This window comes from Chiloscyllium plagiosum, unplaced genomic scaffold, assembly GCF_037043375.1.
Source record: "Chiloscyllium plagiosum isolate Xiang-an unplaced genomic scaffold, Cpla_swu_hap1 HiC_scaffold_45, whole genome shotgun sequence".
NCBI lineage: Eukaryota > Metazoa > Chordata > Chondrichthyes > Orectolobiformes > Hemiscylliidae > Chiloscyllium > Chiloscyllium plagiosum.
Window position 1 is genome coordinate 8137168 of NW_028270183.1, and position 19899 is coordinate 8157066.

The following is a 19899-nucleotide window of genomic DNA, read 5'->3' on the forward strand; positions in this document are numbered from 1 at the left end:
ACTCCTTCCAAAGTGAATCACCTCACACGTTTCCACATTAAACTCCATTTGCCACCTCCCAGCCCAGCTCTGCAGCTTATCAATGTCCTCCTTAAACCTGCAACAGCCTTTGTCACTATCCACACCTCCACCGACCTTACTGTCGTCCACAAATTTACTAACCCATCTCTGTACGCCCTCATCCAGGCCGTTTATAAAAATGACAAACAGCAGTGGACCCAAAACAGATCCTTGTAGTACGCCAGTAGTAACTGAACTCCAGGATGAACATTTCCCATCAACCAGCACTCTCTGTCTTCTTTCAGCAAGCCAACTTCTGATCCAAACCATTAAATCGCTCTCAATCCCATGCCTCGGTATTTTGTGCAGTAGCCTGCCATGGGGAACCTTATCAAACGCCTTCCTGAAATTGCCTTACAACTTGACTGATCAGTCTTTGGAATGTATCTGGGACATTTGTAAACCCAAATGGTATCAGCCAATATTGACATTTGGTATCACAAAGCAGATATTTCTTTAGCTTTTGATGTTAGCAGTTCTCCCATTAAATTATCAAATTTAATAACAAATGAGGCAATGCGAGCTGTATTGTCTAACCAATAGGGAGCTGCTTTAGTGGCTGCATTTGCCTTTCTGTAGGTAGGCTGTGCAAAATCTAGTTCATCCATCACGGTTAGGAACTGACACCACTGCTTTGATTAGGTTCAGTAAAGAGATTATCCCGAATGGTCCCGAATTTCTATTTCCACAGAGCTTGTTAGTCCGAGACTCAACCAATAAGGAGGTTGTTTCATTTGCTCTGGAGCTTGCACATCCACACTGTGCCCAGTTAAATTTTGTACATCAAGTGTATCTTAGCAGATTTCCCCGCACTCCTGAAGTAACCTTACCAGATCTTCTAGTTTTCGTTTCTCGAGATACAAGAACACTGTGTCTGTCTGCCGCAGGTTTCCTGTATTAGTTGGTTGAAATTTGGGAAGCTCACTTTGTCTCCATCACCTTCTACCTCGCTCTTACTATCTCTGTCATCCCCCGGTACTGCCACCACCAATCGCTCCTGCTCTCTCTCACCTCCTTCCCTGCAACAATATCAGTTCAACACTTTGCCTTTTCCCTCCTCATTGTCCGAGGTCCCAAAGATACCTTTCAAGTGAAGCACCAATTACTTCCACGTCTTTCCACCTCATTGATTGGATTCGCTGCTGGCAGTGTGGTCTCCTCTCCATTAGTGAGACCAATCTGGACTGGGGTGTGTGTCTGTGTGGTGGTGGTACCTGCTTTGTGGAACATCCCCACTCTTTCCAGTCGCTTCTCAGTTCAATAAACCATTTTAAGATTAGATTAGATTCCCTACAGTGTGGAAACAGGCCCTTCGGCCCCACAAGACCACACCAACCCTCCAAAGAGTAACCCACCCAGACACATTTACCCTGACTAATGTACCTAACACTATGGGCAATTTAACATGGCCAATTCACCTGACCTGCACATCTTTGGATTGTGGGAGGAAACCCTCGCAGACACGGGGAGAATGTGCAAACTCCACACAGTCACCCGAGGCTGGAATTGAACTTGGGACCCTGGTACTGTGAGGCAGCAGTGCTAACCACTGAGCCGCCGTGCCACCCCATGCTAGTGTTTCACCCTGCTGGAATGTTCCAGTGAAGTTCACTGTGAGCTTAAGGGACAGTGTTTCATTTGACAGCCTTCAGGACTCAAGACCATAGATAAAGGACCAGAAATAGGCCATTCGACCCATTAAGTTTGTTCCACCATATGATCATGGCTGATTTGTTTCTCAATCCCGTTCTCCTGCCTTCTCCCAGTAACCCTTGCCCCCCCCCCCCGCCCCCTTACTGATCAAGAAACTGTCTATCTCTGTCTTAAACCCACTCAATGACTTGGCCTCTGTGGCAATGAATTCCACAGAATCCCCACCCTCTGACTGAAGAAATTCCTCCTCATCTCAGTTCTAAAGGGTTGTCCCTTCACCCTGAGGCTGTGCCCTCGAGTCCTGGTCTCTCCTACAAGCAGAAACATCTTCTCCACATCCACTCTAAGCAGGCCTCTCAGTATTGGTTAGCTTCAATGAGATTCCCCTTCATCCTCGGAAAGTTCAGACCCAGAGTCCTCAACCCCTCCTCAAATGACAAGCTCTTTGTCCCCAGGACCATTCTTGTGGACCCCCTCTGACGTCTGTGCATCATTCCTTAGATACGGGGCCCAGAAGTGCTCCCAATATTCCAAATGCAGTCTGGCCTGAGCCCAACATTGAACTGAGCAAGTGTAGAGGCACAACAGATAACACTCCCCCTTCCCCTCCCTCCATCTCAACCTCTTCTTAGAATGAGTTTGTTCTCAGCTATCCTCAGCTCTCATTGACACCCAGTTTCCATTGTGATCACTCCTTCACCACCATTGGCACTCCCTTTGCCTTTGTCCTCTGGGGACCCTCACCATATGTCCCACTCACTCCTCCTTCCCCTGCTGTTCACCAAAAAAAATGCACAAAGCAAGCACAGAACTTGTGGAGAGAAAGCAGAGCAAAAGTCTTGGGTCTGGGGTAAGTCTTCATCGGAACTGTTATTTCACAGAGGCCCACCCTGTCCCAGCCTGATTAGGAGGTGGCTCAAACTGCTCGGGACTGACAAGGCGCTGTTTTTATGTCTCTTCTCGCTGGTGAAGGGGCATGGTCCCCAACTCAAATCCTCGAAAACAACGGTGTGAGGGGCTGAGGTGGGGGCAGAGGATTGGGGGTGGAAAACGGCTCTTGAATGATCTTGCTTCAAGCTTCATCCCTGAACAGACTCGTCACAGACATCTCCGGGAGCACCACCTCATTCCAAATGAAGTTCAAGGCCACGGGCTATTATGAAGTTGCTATCAACATGCGAACTTGGTTCAACTGGGAAGAAGCTGCTTTGTTGACCCTTATTGTCTGCTGTAAATCCTTCCAGATAACCGTGTCTGCACAGCCTGTCCTCCTATCGCTGATAAAACGAGGCAGCGACAAACTGCAATCCCTGGATGCTTATCCATGTCCTGATTCACCGCAGGATGTAGTCTCTGGGTCATTGGGAAAGCAAAAACATCAGTGGCAAATACAAGGAAGGACTGCATTTTATGAACCACAGGCAAAATGAGTGATGGAGAACGAGAGGCCAACTCACGACAGAATGGGTCAGCACCCTCAGTAATAACACACAGACTAACGGAGGGCATCGCATTCCTACAACTGTAGCATGGGCTGTTGATATTGAAACACTCTTCTTCCACCTTGTTGCATGGAGCGACGTAGCATCTCCCTTGAGAAAACTGCCAGACTCTCTGTGTGGAGTTTGCACGTTCCCCCCGTGTCTGCATGGGTTTCCTCCGGGTGCTCCGGTTTCCTCCCACAGTCCAAAAATGTGCAGGTTAGGTGAATTGGCCATGGGAAATTGCCCGTAGTGTTAGGTAAAGGGGTAAATGTAGGGAATGGGTCTGGGTGGGTTATGCTTCGGCGGGTTGGTGTGACTTGTTGGGCCGAAGGGCCTGTTTCCACACTGTAAGTAATCTAATCTAAAAAAAAAATTCCCTGACAAGGGCCCACTTCCATCAATGACCTGCTCCTGACATTCCTGATGAAGGGCTGATGCCCGAAACGTCGACTCTCCTGCTGCTCAGATGCTGCCTGAACCAATGTGCTTTTCCAGCCCCACACTTTTCGACGCTGCTCCTGTTTGTAAGTGGGCCCATTCTCTTACCCATTTACCTTCTCGGGCAGCCCCTGGGGATCGAGGGGGTGACTGGCATCGACGTGGGTTCGATGTGGTCTGTATACTCTGCCACACGTGGAGTGGGAGGGGGTTCTGGGAGGGGTGGCTAGATGGCGGGGATGATAGGAGCAGTTCATATGCTTTTCTAACGACCCCTTGGCTACAGCTTTCAGTCCTCCTCAGTCCCAGGCCAGGAGTATCCCGGAATCGGTGAGCATGAGAAGCTTTGGCACTGTCCGCTGGGAGTCTCCTGCAGGAGCCAACTTCCGGCCTGAGTTTACTGAGTCTGATGTCAGACAAAGGAATGACATGTAGTCCCTTCACAATACAGGGTGCAGATCCATGGCCAACATCAATGCTTTCACAGCATGCTCTTTAAGTTGCTACCCTCTAGATGGTGCTTGTGACCCATCCATGGTTGACGAGTGGTCTTTTCAGACACAAAGTTCCTCTTCATTGTCTCCTTAAATTCTTTCACTGCCTTCCTATTGTTGCTGTAAACATGGCCGATGAGATTCCCAGCATCCTCTGGGAAAAGAAGACAATGGCGGCCTATGCATCAGAATTTGCATCGGAAATAAGCTTTCCGTGATATTCCCAGTCCACTGGCCCAGAGAAACGCTGCAAAACATTTCTCCTCATCTTCGTCCTAAATAATCGACCCTTTTACCTTAAGCCCATGGCACGTCCTTTTGCACTCTCCAGCCTGGGAACACAGCCTCTTAGTGTTGAGCCCTCTCTCGATACAAAAGCAATTTTGAAGAAGGGTCACAGGATCTGAAACGTTAACTCTGCTTTCTCTCTTTGCCGATGCTGCCAGACCCACTGAGTTTCTCTAGCAATTTCTGTTTCTGTTTCTGATTTTCAGTGTCCACAGTTCTTCGTTTCTTTCTGTATATTAGGCAGGTGACCGTCACTTTATGTTCATGGAATCACGCAGTACAGAAGGGTCTGTACAAGTGTGTACTCATGGAAATACTCTAAATCTACACTTGTCCCGCACTCCCACACTAGGCCCATAACCTTGAGTGTTACGGCATTTCCAGTGTTCATCTTTGCACTCTGTCAAGGTTGTGAGATTACCCACCTCAACTGCCCTCCCCAGGCAGATTCTACCTCCCATCTCACTTAGTTATCATGTTTCATGTGGACGTTGTTTTAAGTTGAGGGCCTGTTTCTTTGAAGAATATCACGTGCAGTTCAGTGGAGTTATCTCTTGGCCTGCCCAATCCTGCTTCCCTCCAGTGTTGCCTTCTCTGTCCCTTGCCCTCCCCTTGCCTCCTGCCTTCTGACCTCTCACCTTGGACTCAGGGTCTGTTTTGAGGCCATTCCTTTCTCCTGGCTTCTGTTCTGTGCTGGGCACTGAGGGGATCCACCTAGTGGCCACTGATAGTCACTGCAGGTGGAACCCAGCAGTGCCAACCAACATCTGCCACTAGATGGAGGTAGATCACAAGCTAAAAATAGAAGCATGTCTAAATTTCATTTAACCATTAGTAATGTGCATTATTAGGCAAGTTACAAGGGCCCAGTACTGTTCATATACAGTACAGCATTTTAACTTGTGATTTGGTTTAACCAGGACAGAAAATGTTTAAGGGAACCTAACTCCAGCTTTAACATTGATTCCTATGGAAACCTCTGATTCATTTAAAGTTGTTTCACTTAAAGTAGCAATTCTTAGACGGGGGGTACAATAGTGAGGACAATCATTTTCAAGGCATCGTTTCACATTTCTTCTAAGCTGCACAGAGTGTAGACACATTTTACTCAATTTCTCCTCATCGGACACCCTTCCATCCCTGGAACTAAGTTAATTTTTAATCTTTGTTTATCTCTTGCCCGTGCTTTGCTACTGTCAGAATTCCAGTACTAACAGCCACAAAGAATCAACTGTTTGCACACAATGATTGTTTTTAATTCCAAATAATTATTTACCCATTCGACCAAAGGTTAATTAAGACGATAGCGGTGGGAGCTAATCAGCCCGCTGCCTCTCAGTGGTGAATGGTGGCTATTGTTCCACTGAGTGATGGGGGAAAAGTCAATACCTATCAGAACAATTATCTTGTGCTTAGTGAGATAACATCGCTGGTTAAAGACACCATCCAGCAGGGGGTGAGAATGTGCAACAGCAACTTGCATTTACATAGCACCTTTAAGACTGTGGAAGCGCCTGAAGGCACGTCGCAGGAGTGCCAGAAACAGATGAGGGGTTGCCATACCCTTAACAGATCGTACAGTTGCTCTCTTCTTAAAGACCTGAGGGTCACCACGCCTCAGACAAGGAGGAGTTTGAGAAGGAGAATCCTTCACGGTTAGCTGAGCCAGGGCAAGAATTGAACCCGCATTGTTGTCACCATGTTGCATTGCAAACCTGCCATCCAGCCAACTGAGCTAACTGACGGCCAATGGGGGAACAGAGGATGGGGGGAAAGCGGAAGGGACATCTTAAAGGTAGCAAGGCAGGGGCACACAGAGAGTTTCCAGTTCAGGGCCTGGACAGCTGAAACCATGGAGACTCACAGCAGATTTGCAATTAAACCAAACTTGGCAGAGGACAGATTTGATTTGATTTATTTACTGTCAGGTGGATTTTGTTGCAAAATACAGTGAAAAGTGTGGTGTAGTGTCAATACTGTCTGGCAACATCGGAAAACCAAACCAGAACATGGAATATAAAGGCAGAATAATGGAGAAACTGCCCACCTTTACAGTCTGCCTTGTTAGGTGCTCCATCCTGGGCCATGGGCCTAACGGCCAGACACAATCCCCTTCACCTCACCACTACCGTTTGATGGAATGAAAATTGTGCACACTTCGATGCCATCTTGCCTCCATCAATGCGCTCTCCGCTATGGGTCCTCAATGGCTCTGACCAATACAGACCCCATTGATGCCAGCACATACTGCACCGGCCCGAACCCAACTCTGCAGCCTCCGCCATGAGTTCGCTTCAGGCCCACCTCATTGGTGCAGCACCTGGGTCCAAACAAAGCTCCATCAATCTGCACTGAATACAGACACCACCAGGAACTCAAACTCACCTCTGACAATAACCCCAGTCCGTGCTGCTCGGCCCATTCCATTCAAGGCTGCTGGGCCCACTCCAGTCTGTGCTGCTGGGCCCACTCCAGTCTGTGCTGCTGGGCCTACTCCAGTCTGTGCTGCTGGGCCCACTCCAGTCCATGCTGCTGGGCCAACTCCAGTCCATGCTGCTGCACCCACTCCAGTCCATTCTGTTGGACCCACTCCAGTCCAGGCTGCTGGGCCCACTCCAGTCTGTGCGGCTGGGCCCTTTCCAGTCCGTGCTGCTGGGCCCACTCCAGTCTGTGCTGCTGGGCCCTTTCCAGTTCGTGCTGCTGGGCCCACTCCAGTCTGTGCTGCTGGGCCCTTTCCAGTCCGTGCTGCTGGGCCCACTCCAGTCCATGTTGCTAGGCCCATTCCGGTCCATGCTGCTGGGCCCACTCCAGACCATCCTGCTGCTGGGCCCACTGCAGTCCATCCTGCTGGAAACCACTCCAGTCAGTGCCGCTGGGCCCACTCCAGTCCATGCTGCTGGGCCCACTCCAGTCTGTGCTGCTGGGCTCACTCCAGTCCATGCTGCTGGGCCCACTCCATGTCTGTGCTGCTGGGCCCACTCCAGTCCATGCTGCTGGGCACACTCCAGTCTGTGCTGCTGGGCCCACTCCAGTCCATGCTGCTGGGCCCACCACAGTTTGTGCTGCTGGGCCAACTCCAGTCAGTGCCTGCTGGGCCCACTCCAGTCAGTGCTGCTGGGCCCACTCCAGTCTGTGCTGCTGGGACCACTCTTGTCCGTGCTGCTGGGCCCACTCCAGTCCATGGTCATGGTCCCATTCCGGTCTGTGCTGCTGGGCCCACTCCTGTCTGTGCTGCTGGGACCACTCTTGTCCGTGCTGCTGGGCCCACTCCAATCCATGCTGCTGGGCCCACTCCATTCTGTGTTGCTGTGCCCACTCCAGTCCAGGCTGCTGGGCCCACTCCATTCTGTGTTGCTGTGCCCACTCCAGTCTGTGCTGCTGGGCCCACTCCAGTCCGTGCTGCTGGGCCCACTCCAGTCCATGCTGCTGGGCCCACTGCAGTCCATCCTGCTGGAAACCACTCCAGTCAGTGCCGCTGGGCCCACTCCAGTCCGTGCTGCTGGGCCCACTCCAGACTGTGCTGTTGGACCCACTCCAGTCAATGCTGCTGGCCCCCCTCCAGTCTGCCCTGCTGGGCCCACTCCAGTCTGTGCTGCTGGACCCACTCCTGTCAGTGCTGCTGGACCCACTCCTGTCAGTGCTGCTGGGCCCAATCCTGTCAGTGCTGCTGGGCCCTCTCCAGTCCGTGCTGCTGGGCCCACTCCAGTCCGTGCTGCTGGGCCCACTCCAGTCTGTGCTGCTGGGCTCACTCAAGTCCATGATGCTGGGCCCACACCAGTCCATGCTGCTGGGCCCACCAAAGTCTTGCTGCTGGGCCCTCTGCAGTCCGTGCTGCTGGGCCTATTCCAGTCCATGTTGCTGGGCCCACTCCAGTCCGTGCTGCTGAACCCACTCTAGTCCAAGCAGCTGGGCAAATTCCAGTCCGTGCTGCTGTGTCCACTCCAGTCAGTACTACTGGGCACACTCCAGTCAGTGCTGCTGGGCCCACTGCAGTCCATCCTGCTGGAAACCACTCCAGTCAGTGCCGCTGGGCCCACTCCAGTCCGTGCTGCTGGGCCCACTCCAGACTGTGCTGTTGGACCCACTCCAGTCAATGCTGCTGGCCCCCCTCCAGTCTGCGCTGCTGGGCCCACTCCAGTCTGTGCTGCTGGACCCACTCCTGTCAGTGCTGCTGGACCCACTCCTGTCAGTGCTGCTCGACCCAATCCTGTCAGTGCTGCTGGGCCCTCTCCAGTTTGTGTTGCTGGGCCCACTCCAATCTGTGCTGCTGGGCCCACTCCAGTCCGTGCTGCTGGGCTCACTCAAGTCCATGATGCTGGGCCCACCAAAATCTTGCTGCTGGGCCCTCTGCAGTCCGTGCTGCTGGGCCTATTCCAGTCCATGCTGCTGGGCCCACCACAGTTTGTGCTGCTGGGCCAACCCCAGACCCTGCTGGTGAGCCCACTCCTATTGGTGCTGCTGGAACCACTCCAGTCCGTTCTGCTGGGCCTACTCAAGTCCATGCTGCTGGTCCCACACCAGTCCATGCTGCTGAGCCCAATCCAGTCCGTACTGCTGGTCCCACACCAGTCCGTGCTGCTGGGACCACTCCAGTCCGTGCTTCTGGGCCGATTCCAGTCCAGGCTGCTGGGCACACTCCAGTCAGTGCTGCTGGGCCCACTCCAGTCCTGCCTGCTGGGCCCACTCCATTCCGAGCTGCTGGGCCCATTCCGGTCCGTGCTGCTGGGCCCACTCCAGACCCTGCTGCTGAGCCCATTCCAATCCATCCTGCTGGGCCCACTCCAGTCAGTGCTGCTGGGCCCACTCCAGTCCTGCCTGCTGGGCCCACTCCAGTCCGTGCTGCTGGGCCCACTCCAGTCCTTAGTGCTGGGCCGTTTCCGGTAGAAGCTGCTGGGCCCACTCCAGTCCATGCTGCTGGGCCCACTCCAGTCTGTGCTGCTGGGCAAACTCCAGTCTGTGCTGCTGGGCACACTCCAGTCAATACTGCTGGGCCCACTCCAGTCTGTGCTGCTGAACCCACTCCAGTCCAAGCAGCTGGGCACATGCCAGTCCGTGCTGCTGTGTCCACTCCAGTCAGTGCCGCTGGGCCCACTCCAGTCAGTGCTGCTGGGCCCACTGCAGTCCATCCTGCTGGAAACCACTCCAGTCAGTGCTGCTGGGCCCACTCCAGTCCGTGCTGCTGGGCCCACTGCAGACTGTGCTGTTGGACCCACTCCAGTCTGTGCTGCTGGACCCACCCCTGTCAGTGCTGCTGGGCCCACTCAAGTCTGTGCTGCTGGACCCACTCCAGTCTGTGCTGCTGGACCCACTCCTGTCAGTGCTGCTGGGCCCACTCCAGTCCGTGCTGCTGGGCCCACTCCAGTCCATGCTGCTGGGCTCACTCAAGTCCATGATGCTGGGCCCACACCAGTCCATGCTGCTGGCCCCACCAAAAGCTGTGCTGCTGGGCCCACTGCAGTCCGTGCTGCTGGGCCTATTCCAGTCCATGCTGCTGGGCCCCCACCCGTGCATGCTGCTGGGCCCACCACAGTTTGTGCTGCTGGGCCAACTCCAGACCGTGCTGCTGGGCCCACTCCTATCGGTGCTGCTAGAACCACTCCAGTCCGTGCTGCTGGGCCTACTCAAGTCCATGCTGCTGGTCCCACACCAGTCCGTACTGCTGGTCCCACACCAGTCTTTGCTGCTGGGACCACTCCAGTCCATGCTTCTGGGCCGATTCCAGTCCAGGCTGCTGGGCACACTCCAGTCCATGCTGCTGAACCCACTCTAGTTCTAGCAGCTGGGCACATTCCAGTCCGTGCTGCTGTGTCCACTCCAGTCAGTGCTACTAGGCACACTCCAGTCCGTGCTGCTGGGCCCACTCCAGACTGTGCTGTTGGACCCACTCCAGTCAATGCTGCTGGACCCACTCCTGTCAGTGCTGCTGGACCCACTCCTGTCAGTGCTGCTGGACCCTCTCCAGTTTGTGTTGCTGGGCCACTCCAATCTGTGCTGCTGGGCCCACTCCAGTCTGTGCTGCTGGGCTCACTCAAGTCCATGCTGCTGGGCCCACCAAAATCTGTGCTGCTGGGCCCTCTGCAATCCGTGCTGCTGGGCCTATTCCAGTCCATGCTGCTGGGCCCACACCCGTCCGTGCTGCTGGGCCCACCACAGTTTGTGCTGCTGGGCCAACTCCAGACCGTGCTGCTGGTCCCACACCAGTCTTTGCTGCTGGTCCCACTCCAGTCCATGCTTCTGGGCCGATTCCAGTCCAGGCTGCTGGGCACACTCCAGTCAGTGCTGCTGAGCCCACTCCAGTCAGTGCTGCTGGGCCCACTCCAGTCCTGCCTGCTGGGCCCACTCCAGTCCGAGCTGCTGGGCCCACTCCAGTCTGTGCTGCTGGGACCACTCTAGTCCGTGCTGGTGGGCCCATTCCGGTCCGTGCTGCTGGGCCCACTCCAGACCCTGCTGCTGAGCCCATTCCAATCCATCCTGCTAGGCCCACTCCAGTCAGTGCTGCTGGGCCTACTCAAGTCCTTGCTACTGGTCCCACACCAGTCCATGCTGCTGAGCCCAATCCAGTCCGTACTGCTGGTCCCACACCAGTCTTTGCTGCTGAGCCCACTCCAGTCAGTGCTGCTGGGCCCACTCCAGTCCGAGCTGCTGGGCCCACTCCAGTCCGAGCTGCTGGGCCCACTCCAGTCCGAGCTGCTGGGCCCACTCCAGTCTGTGCTGCTGGGACCACTCTAGTCCGTGCTGCTGGGCCCATTCCAGTCCGTGCTGCTGGGCCCACTCCAGACCCTGCTGCTGAGCCCATTCCAATCCATCCTGCTAGGCCCACTCCAGTCAGTGCTGCTGGGCCCACTCCAGTCCTGCCTGCTGGGCCCACTCCAGTCCAAGCTGCTGGGCCCACTCCAGTCTGTGCTGCTGGGCCCACTCCAGTCCTTGGTGCTGGGCCGATTCCGGTAGATGCTGCTGGGCCCACTCCAGTCCATGCTGCTTGGCCCACTCCAGTCCATGCTGCTGGGCAAACTCCAGTCTGTGCTGCTGGGCACATTCCAGTCAATACTGCTGGGCCCACTCCAGTCTGTGCTGCTGGACACACTCCAATCCGTGCTGCTGGGCCAACTCCAGTCCATGTTGCTGGGCGCACTCCAGTCCGTGCTGCTGAACGCACTCCAGTTCAAGCAGCTGGGCACATTCTCGTCCATGCTGCTGGGCACACTTCAGTCAGTGCCACTGGGCCTACTCCAGTCAGTGCTGCTCGGCCTACTCCAGTCCGTGCTGCTGGGCTCACTCAAGTCCATGATGCTGGGCCCACTCCAGTCCGTGCTGCTGGGCCCACTCCAGTCCATGCTGCTGGGCTCACTCAAGTCCATGATGCTGGGCCCACACCAGTCCATGCTGCTGGGCTCACTAAAATCTGTGCTGCTGGGCCCACTGCAGTCCGTGCTGCTGAGCCCAATCCAGTCCGTGCTGCTGAGCCCAATCCAGTCCGTGCTGCTGGGCCCACACTGGTCCATGCTGCTCGTCCCACACCAGTCCGTGCTGCTGGTCCCACACCAGTCCGTGCTGCTGAGCCCAATCCAGTCCGTGCTGCTGGTCCCACACCAGTCTTTGCTGCTGGGACCACTCCAGTCTGTGCTTCTGGGCCGATTCCAGTCCAGGCTGCTGGGCCCACTCCAGTCAGTGCTGCTGGGTCCACTCCAGTCAGTGCTGCTGGACCCACTCCAGTCCTGCCTGCTTGGCCCACTCCAGTCCGAGCTGCTGGGCCCACTCCAATCTGAGCTGCTGGGCACACTCCAGTCCATGCTGCTGGGCCCACTCCAGTCTGTGCTGCTGGGACCACTACAGTCCATGCTGCTGGGCCCACTCCAGTCTGTGCTGCTGGGACCACTACAGTCCATGCTGCTGTGCCCACTCCACTCTGAGCTGCTGGATCCACTGCACTCCCTGCTGCTGGGTCCACTCCAATCTGTGCTGCTGGGCCCTCTACAGTCTATGCTGTTGGGCCCACTCCAGTCCATGTTGCTGGGCCCCACTCCAGTCCGTGCTGCTGGGCCCACTCCAATCCGTGCTGCTGGGCTTCCTCCAGTCCATGCTGCTGGGCCAACTCCAGTCTGTGCTGCAGGGCCCACTTCTCTCTGTGCTGCTGGGGCGATTCCACTCTGTGCTGCTGGGCCCACTCCAGTCCATGCTGCTGGGCCGACTCCAGTCTGTGCTGCTGGGCCCACTTCTCTCTGTGCTGCTGGGCCCACTCCAGTCCGTGCTGATGGTCTCCCTCCAGTCCATGCTGCTGGATCCACTCAAGTCCATGCAGCTGCACCCACTCCAGTCTGTGCTCCAGGGCCCACTCCAGTCCGTGCTGCTGGGCCCCACTCCAGTCCGTGCTGCTGGGCCCATTCCAGTTCGTGCTGCTGGGCTCACTCCAATCCGTGCTGCTGGGCCCCACTCCAGTCCGTGCTGCTGGGCCCGCTCCAATCCATGCTGCTGGGCTCCCTCCAGTCCATGCTGCTGGGCCCACTCCAGTCTGTGCTGCTGGGCCCCACTCCAGTCCATGCTGCTGGGCTCACTCCAGTCCGTGCTGCTGGGCCCACTCCAGTCCATACTCCTGTGCCCACTCCAGTCCGTGCTGGGCTCACTCCAATCCGTGCTGCTGGGCCCACTTCAGTCCCTGCTGCTGGGTCCACTCCAGTCCGTGCTACTGGGTCCACTCCAGTCCGTGCTGCCGGGCCCACTCCAATCCATGTTGCTGGGTCCACCCCAGTCCTTGCTGTTGGGCTCACTCCAGTCCATGCTGCTGGGCCCACTCCATTCAGTGCTGCTGGGCCCACTCCATTCAGTGCTGCTGGGCCCATTCCAGTCAGTGCTGCTGGGCCCACTCCAGTCCATGCTGCTGGGCCCACTCCAGTCCATGCTGCTGGGCTCACTCTAGTCCGTCCTGCAGGGTCCTCTCCAGTCCATGCTGCTGTGCCAACTCCAGTCCGTGCTGCTGGGCCCACTCCAGTCCGTGCTGCTGGGTCCACCCCAGTCCGTGCTGCTGGCCCCACTCCTGTTCGTGGTGCTGGGCACACTCCCGTTTAAGCTGCTGGGCCCATTCCAGTCTGTGCTGCTGGGCACACTCTAGTCCATGCTGCTGGGCCCACTCCATTCCATGCTGCTGGGTCCACTCCATTCCATGTTACTGGGCCCACTTCAGTCCATGCTGCTGGGCATACTCCAGTCCTTGCTGCTGGGCGCACTCCAATCGGTCCTGCTGGGCCTACTCCAGTCTGTGCTGCTGGGCCCAAACCAGTCTGTGCTGCTGGGCACACTCTAGTCTGTGCTGCAGGGCCCAAACCAGTCCATGCTGCTGAGCCCACTCCAGTCCGAGCTGCTGGGCTCCCTCCAATCCATGTTGCTGGGTCCACCCCAGTCCTTGCTGTTGGGCTCATTCCAGTCCATGCTGCTGGGCCCACTCCAGTCTATGCTGCTGGGCCCACTGCACTCCCTGCTGCTGGGCCCACTCCAGTCTGTGCTCCAGGGCCCACTCCAGTCCGTGCTGCTGCGTCCACTCCAGTCTGTGCTGTTGGGCCCATGCAGACCATGTTGCTGGGCCCACTCCAGGACATGCTGCTGGGCCCACTTCTCTCTGTGCTGCTGGGCCGACTCCAGTCTATGCTGCTGGGCCCACCTCTCTCTGTGCTACTGGGCTCACTCCACTCTGATCTGCTGGGCCTCACTCCAGTCCGTGCTGCTGGACCCCACTCCAGTCCGTACTGCTGGGCCCACTTCAGTCCGTGCTGCTGGGCTCACTCCAGTCCGTGCTGCTGGGCCCCACTCCAGTCCGTGCTGCTGGGCCCACTCCAGTCCGTGCTGCTGGGCTCACTCCAGTCCGTGCTGCTGGGCCCCACTGCAGTCCATGCTGCTGGGCCCCACTCCAGTCCGTGCTGCTGGGCCCACTTCAGTCCGTGCTGCAGGGCTCACTCCAGTCCGTGCTGCTGGGCCCCACTGCAGTCCGTGCTGCTGGGCCCCACTCCAGTCCATGCTGCTTGGTCCACTCCAGTCTGTGCTGCTGGCCCTACTCCAGTCCCTGCTGCTCGCCCCACTCCATTCAGTGCTGCTGGGCCCACTCCATTCAGTGCTGCTGGGCCCACTCCAGTCCATGCTGCTGGGCCCACTCCAGTCCATGCTGCTGGGCTCACTCTAGTCCGTCCTGCTGTGCCAACTCCAGTCCGTGCTGCTGGCCCCACTCCTGTTCGTGGTGCTGGGCCCACTCCAGTCTGTGCTGCTGGACACACTCTAGTCCATGCTGCTGGGCCCACTCCATTCCATGCTGCTGGGTCCACTCCATTCCGTGTTACTGTGCCCACTCCAGTCCATGCTGCTGGGTCCACTCCATTCCGTGTTACTGGGCCCACTTCAGTCCATGTTGCTGGGCCCACTCCAGTCCGTGCTGCTGGGCGCACTCCAATCAGTCCTGCTGGGCCCACTCCAGTCCATGCTGCTGGGCCCAAACCAGTCTGTGCTGCTTGGCCCACTCCAGGCCGACCTGCTGGGCTCACTCCAGTCAGTGCTGCTGGGCGCACTCCAAACAGTCCTGCTGGGCCCACTCCAGTCTGTGCTGCTGGGCCCCAACCAGTCTGTGCTGCTTGGCCCACTCCAAGCCGACTTACTGGGCCCACTCCAGTCCATGCTGCTGGGCCCACTCCAGTCTATGCTGCTGGGCCCAAACCAGTCCATGCTGCTGGGCCCACTCCAGTCCATGCTGCTGGGCCCACTCCAGTCCGTACTGCTGGGCCCAAACCAGTCTGTGCTGCTTGGCCCACTCCAGGCTGACCTGCTGGGCCCACTCCAGTCCATGCTGCTGGGCCCACTCCAGTCCATGCTGCTGGGCCCAAACCAGTCCATGCTGCTGGGCCCAAACCAGTCCATGCCGCTGGGCCCAGTCCAGTCCATGCTGCTGGGCCCTACCCACCACCACAACTGAGCTCTTCAACAAGAGCAAAGTAGAAAGAAGAAAAAAAAAGTGTAAAGAGAGAGAAAAAGGAAGAAAAGAAACAAAATGAAAAGCAGACGACGCAGACGTTCCCCAGGTTCAGGGGCCCTGCTCCACTGCCATCTTACAGGAAGTAAGATCTCGGGGGTTTTGGAAGCTAAGAGAAGTTACAGATGAAGGGGGAGGTTGGAGGGGGTGGGGTCATGGGGCTATTGGAAAGGAAGGATGATAGGGATGGCTGTTGTGCCCCATCACCAGCTACTGGGTGTACATTACAATCAGTAATGATGCCCCTAGATTGTCGAGGTGGCAATCATCTCCACTGTTAGTGGAGGCAGTTAGAGCCCACCATTAACCACCTCAGGCCCACGGTAGATGGCAATGTAAGAGAGTAATCCTGCAAGAGATGTGGAGTACACAGGTACCAGGAATTTTGTAAAGGTCTAACCTTTCAGTAAAAGGAATGCGTCCAGCTAAGGGTGTACCACCAGCGCTAGTCAAAATATTTGGTTGTATTCCTGAATGTTTCCTGACCTCTCTTTCACCACAGTTTGTTATCTACTGTCCCTCATTACACACCAGGTCCCGTTTCCTTTTGAGCGAGAGACTTTTGACCCTGTTTATACAGCGCAGCCGGGAAGTTACCAGTGGGTTGCAGGGATCTCATGGCACACGTGAGATAGGGGCTTATGAGTGAGGTGGGGAAAAACAGACCCTACTCTCATGAGCGGCCGAGGAAGGCGGCTAACTGGGCTCTTTCACCATCAGGTGTGTGAGTTACGGCCTGGAGTTTGATCGCTTCAGCTGAGAAACTCGATGAACCAGGACTCCGTCACTCAGGTAGGCCTTCTGTTTATCTGGGGATGGATAACTGTGACTTGTTGGATACTAGCTGGTGTTGAGAAAGAACGTGAAAATACAGTTGACACAGTCAACGATGTCTTCTGGAGATCTTTCCAGTGGCCCTGTCTACTCTCCCAGCTAGATGTTACAGCTCCTGCCTCAGCTGGAAGATTGTTCAGGATGGCCTGGTCAATATCTATCCAAACGATGGCACCAGTTCCATTTGCCTCATTGCTGCCTGCGGGATCTTGCTGTGCTGTGACAGCATTTCAAAACCACTTGGTTGGACGCGGAGCACTTTTTGTGACATCCTGGGGTGGATGAGAAGCACCACCCACAAGTAAGCCCCTCCTTCCTTCTGTGGCAATGGCTGATGATCACTGGGGCTGGGGTCTGGTTTCTGTTCAGCTCTCCCCTTCATTGGGACACACTCCCAATGATGAGTGGTCGCCACACTCTTGTGACAGCAACTGGTGGAAAACCCGAAAAGGGGAACACTCATTTTATCAGAGAGTTTGGCCCCTATTGCAATATTGATGCCAATCAACAAGATCTTATTTCATCGTCAAAACCTTTTTCAGTCATATTAGTGCATATTTCAATCAAAGTCTTGAGTGTAGGTACTGTATTCTTTCTGAATGCCCTCCCAGTGCTGTCTCCCTGCCTATCTATTAGCTGTGTAGTATGGTGATGGTAAACTGACTGTAGCAATGGATGTTCCAATGAAGGAAGACAGAGGTCCCTCGTCCAATGAGGTTGCTATGCACTTACTAAACTAATGATTGGCTCGTTCTGCTCCTTTCAATATTACGGTGCTCCTAATGAATTTCCCCATCTTCAGAGGAATGGTATTCCCACTTGGTGCTCGGAGGTTACTCTCCCCTGACCTGCACCCTGAACAATCCCTATCACAGAAATCGAGAGTGAGGATCTGTGGAGACTGAGACAGATCTGGCCAGGGTTCCCTACAATCCCCATTGAGAGCCCAGTGATGTCTGGCTGAAGTGACGGAGGGGTGCAGATTGAGGGTTAGACCTTACATCGGGCCAGGTGCCTGGCAGACTACTCCCTGTCACCATCTGACGAACATCTGAGGAGACACCAACAATACAGACCAGTACCAAAACAGAATGGGACTTTCAAAGCTAATGAGGGTATTCTTAAAATCATAGATGAGTACAATTTGAAACTGTAGTTCAATGTTAACAATATGCACGGGGGCACACATGTCCCTCTATAGAATCCCAGAAAATTAGTTCAATTATTCCAACTTCTTTGATCGCATTACAGGTGGATGTCCATAAGACTTCAGTACCCGAGAGACTGGGTTTCATATTCATTAGCAAATAAAGACAAAGTCAGCAGAGTCCCTCAGCACCATATTCTCATCAGAGAAAGAGAGAGAGAGACCATGTGGTTTAACCTGAGGTGAGGGGAAAGGTTGAGGAAGAGACCCCTTCCTGATAACCTCTGACTGTGTGGGAATTGAACCTGCACTTTTGGTCTCACCCTCTGTAAACTGACTGGCCAGCCAACTGAGCGATCCAACTCCCTTTGGAAAATTAGGATCATAAGAATTAACAACAGGGTAGGTCATTTGTCCCATCAGTAAGATCCTGGCTGATTTGATTATGGCCTGAGGACACTTTCTATAACCTTGGACACAGTTATCAATTAAAAACCTATCTAACTTAGCCCTGAATAAAACAAAGGACCCAGTCTTCACCATCATTCAAGGGAAGAGAATTCAGCACGCGAATGATTCTTTGAGAGAGAAAAACACTCCTCATCTGTTTTTTCATAGAATTGCTATAATGTGGAAACAGGCCATTTGGCCTAACAAGACCACACCAATGTTCCGAAGAGTAACCAATACCCTATTACTCTACATTTACCCCTGACTAATGCACCTAACCTACACATCCTTGATCACTATGGACAATTTAACATGGCCGATTCACCTAATGTGCACTTTTTTGGACTGTGGGAGGAAACCAGAGCACCCTTAAAAGGGAAAGCACTTTAGCTATGTCTCACAGTTTGGACCTCCCCCAATAAGCGGAACCATCTACCCTTCCGGTCCCCTCCAGACTGAAATTATACAATGATTTGGAGTTTTTGGATCAGTAGTTCAGAGGAGTTATGACATACCTCTGGAGCAGCTGGAGACTTGAATCTGGGCCACTTGACTCAGGTACTGGCACTACCACCACACCTCATGTACCCCTGTATAATCGTGTAATTGTGAACAATGGTGTAATTGTGAACAATCAATGAATGTGCACTTTCCACACTCTCCCATATTGGTGGAAGCTCTCACTGAATGGGCTAATAACCGCTGGCTTATGGCTAGCAGAAGCGTGTGAGAGAGTGTGAGAGAGAGAAAGAGTGAGAGAGAACAAGAGAGAGAGAAAGAGTGAGAGAGAACAAGAGAGAGAGAAAGAGTGAGAGAGAATGAGAGAGACAGAGAACGAGATGGAGAGAAAGAGAGAGAGAGACAGTGAGAGAGAAACAGACAAGAGAGAGGGAGAGAGAGAGAAAGAGAGACAGATAGAGAGGGAGCGATAGATAGACAGGGAGAGAGAGAGATTGAGAGAGAGAGAAAGACAGAGAGAGTGAGAAATAGAGAGAGTGAGAGAGAAAAAGAGACAGACAGAAGGAGAGAGTGAGAGAGGCAAACAGAGATAGATAGAGATAGAGAGACAGGGAGAGAGAGAAAGAGAGAAAGACAGAGAGAGTGAGAAATAGAGAGACAAAAAGAGACAGACAGAAAGAGAGAGGGCGAGAGAGAAAGAGAGAGAGTTGGAGAGGGAGAGATAGAGAGACAAGGAGAAAGATAGAGACAAAAAGAGGGAGAGAAAAAGAGAAATAGAGAAAGAGAGATAGAGTGAAAAAGAGAGAGAGAGAGAGAGACAGGAACATTCAGGACACAAACACAAAGCAGTGGTATGCTATTATCACAACAAACTTTTTAAAGTATCTGACCACTCCAATTTATTGAGTAACTTAAGATGTGAGACCTAAAATGATATTCCGCCGTTCTCTATAATCTACCTTGTAAAGGTAGAGTATCGATCTGTTGGGCAGTTGTACAGTTTCTACACAATGACTGATGACTGATCAAAGAATGTGGCCTTGGGTTTGTTAACTCAAGGCTGTTGGCCATTCCATTTCATTAGTGCAATAATCCAAAGTACAAATTTATAGTCAAGTGTTCTCATTGGTGCTTTGAAAATCATACTATAGCTTCAATTGGACTCCACCTGTGTTTTGTTTATTAGGGCTGGGGCATGTCATGTTTATCTTTCACTCCTATCATGTGTTAGGGTACATTATGACCAAAGAAAGCAGTTTCCTGCAACCACAGCTGAACAGCAGTTAGATCGATGGTGCAACGAAAATTGTTAATATCTCAAACATAGCATTAAACTATTACTGACCCAAGGTGGACGGAGGGGATGTGGGGTGGGTGCTGGCTAAAATTAAATTATCAATGCATTCTTTCAATCTGAATTTGTTATTTCCGCATGAACTGCAAATTTACATTTATATAATGCCCATGGCTTCCTCAGGTGTATGAAGCAAAATTGAGGTGGAATCTTTCCAGTCCCAGAGGCAGTGGGTATGTGTTCAGAAAGGCAACTTCATTGGGTGGGATGGTGATATCCCAAAACCATGCCTC

General features: G+C 54.0%; 1 protein-coding gene across 3 annotated transcripts in view; it reads left to right on the forward strand.

Annotated features, from left to right (window-relative positions):
• The first annotated feature begins 16041 nt into the window (after positions 1–16041).
• Positions 16042–19899, forward strand: part of LOC122552264 (nuclear receptor subfamily 5 group A member 2-like) — a 62179-nt gene continuing 58321 nt past the window's right edge. For 2 of the 3 annotated variants that reach the window (XM_043694952.2, XM_043694953.2), the window contains exon 1: positions 16044–16214. The gene's annotated coding sequence lies outside the window, so the exon portion shown is untranslated. Of the gene's footprint in view, positions 16215–19899 lie in introns of all 3 variants that reach the window. The other variant, XM_043694954.2, reaches the window with a different exon arrangement.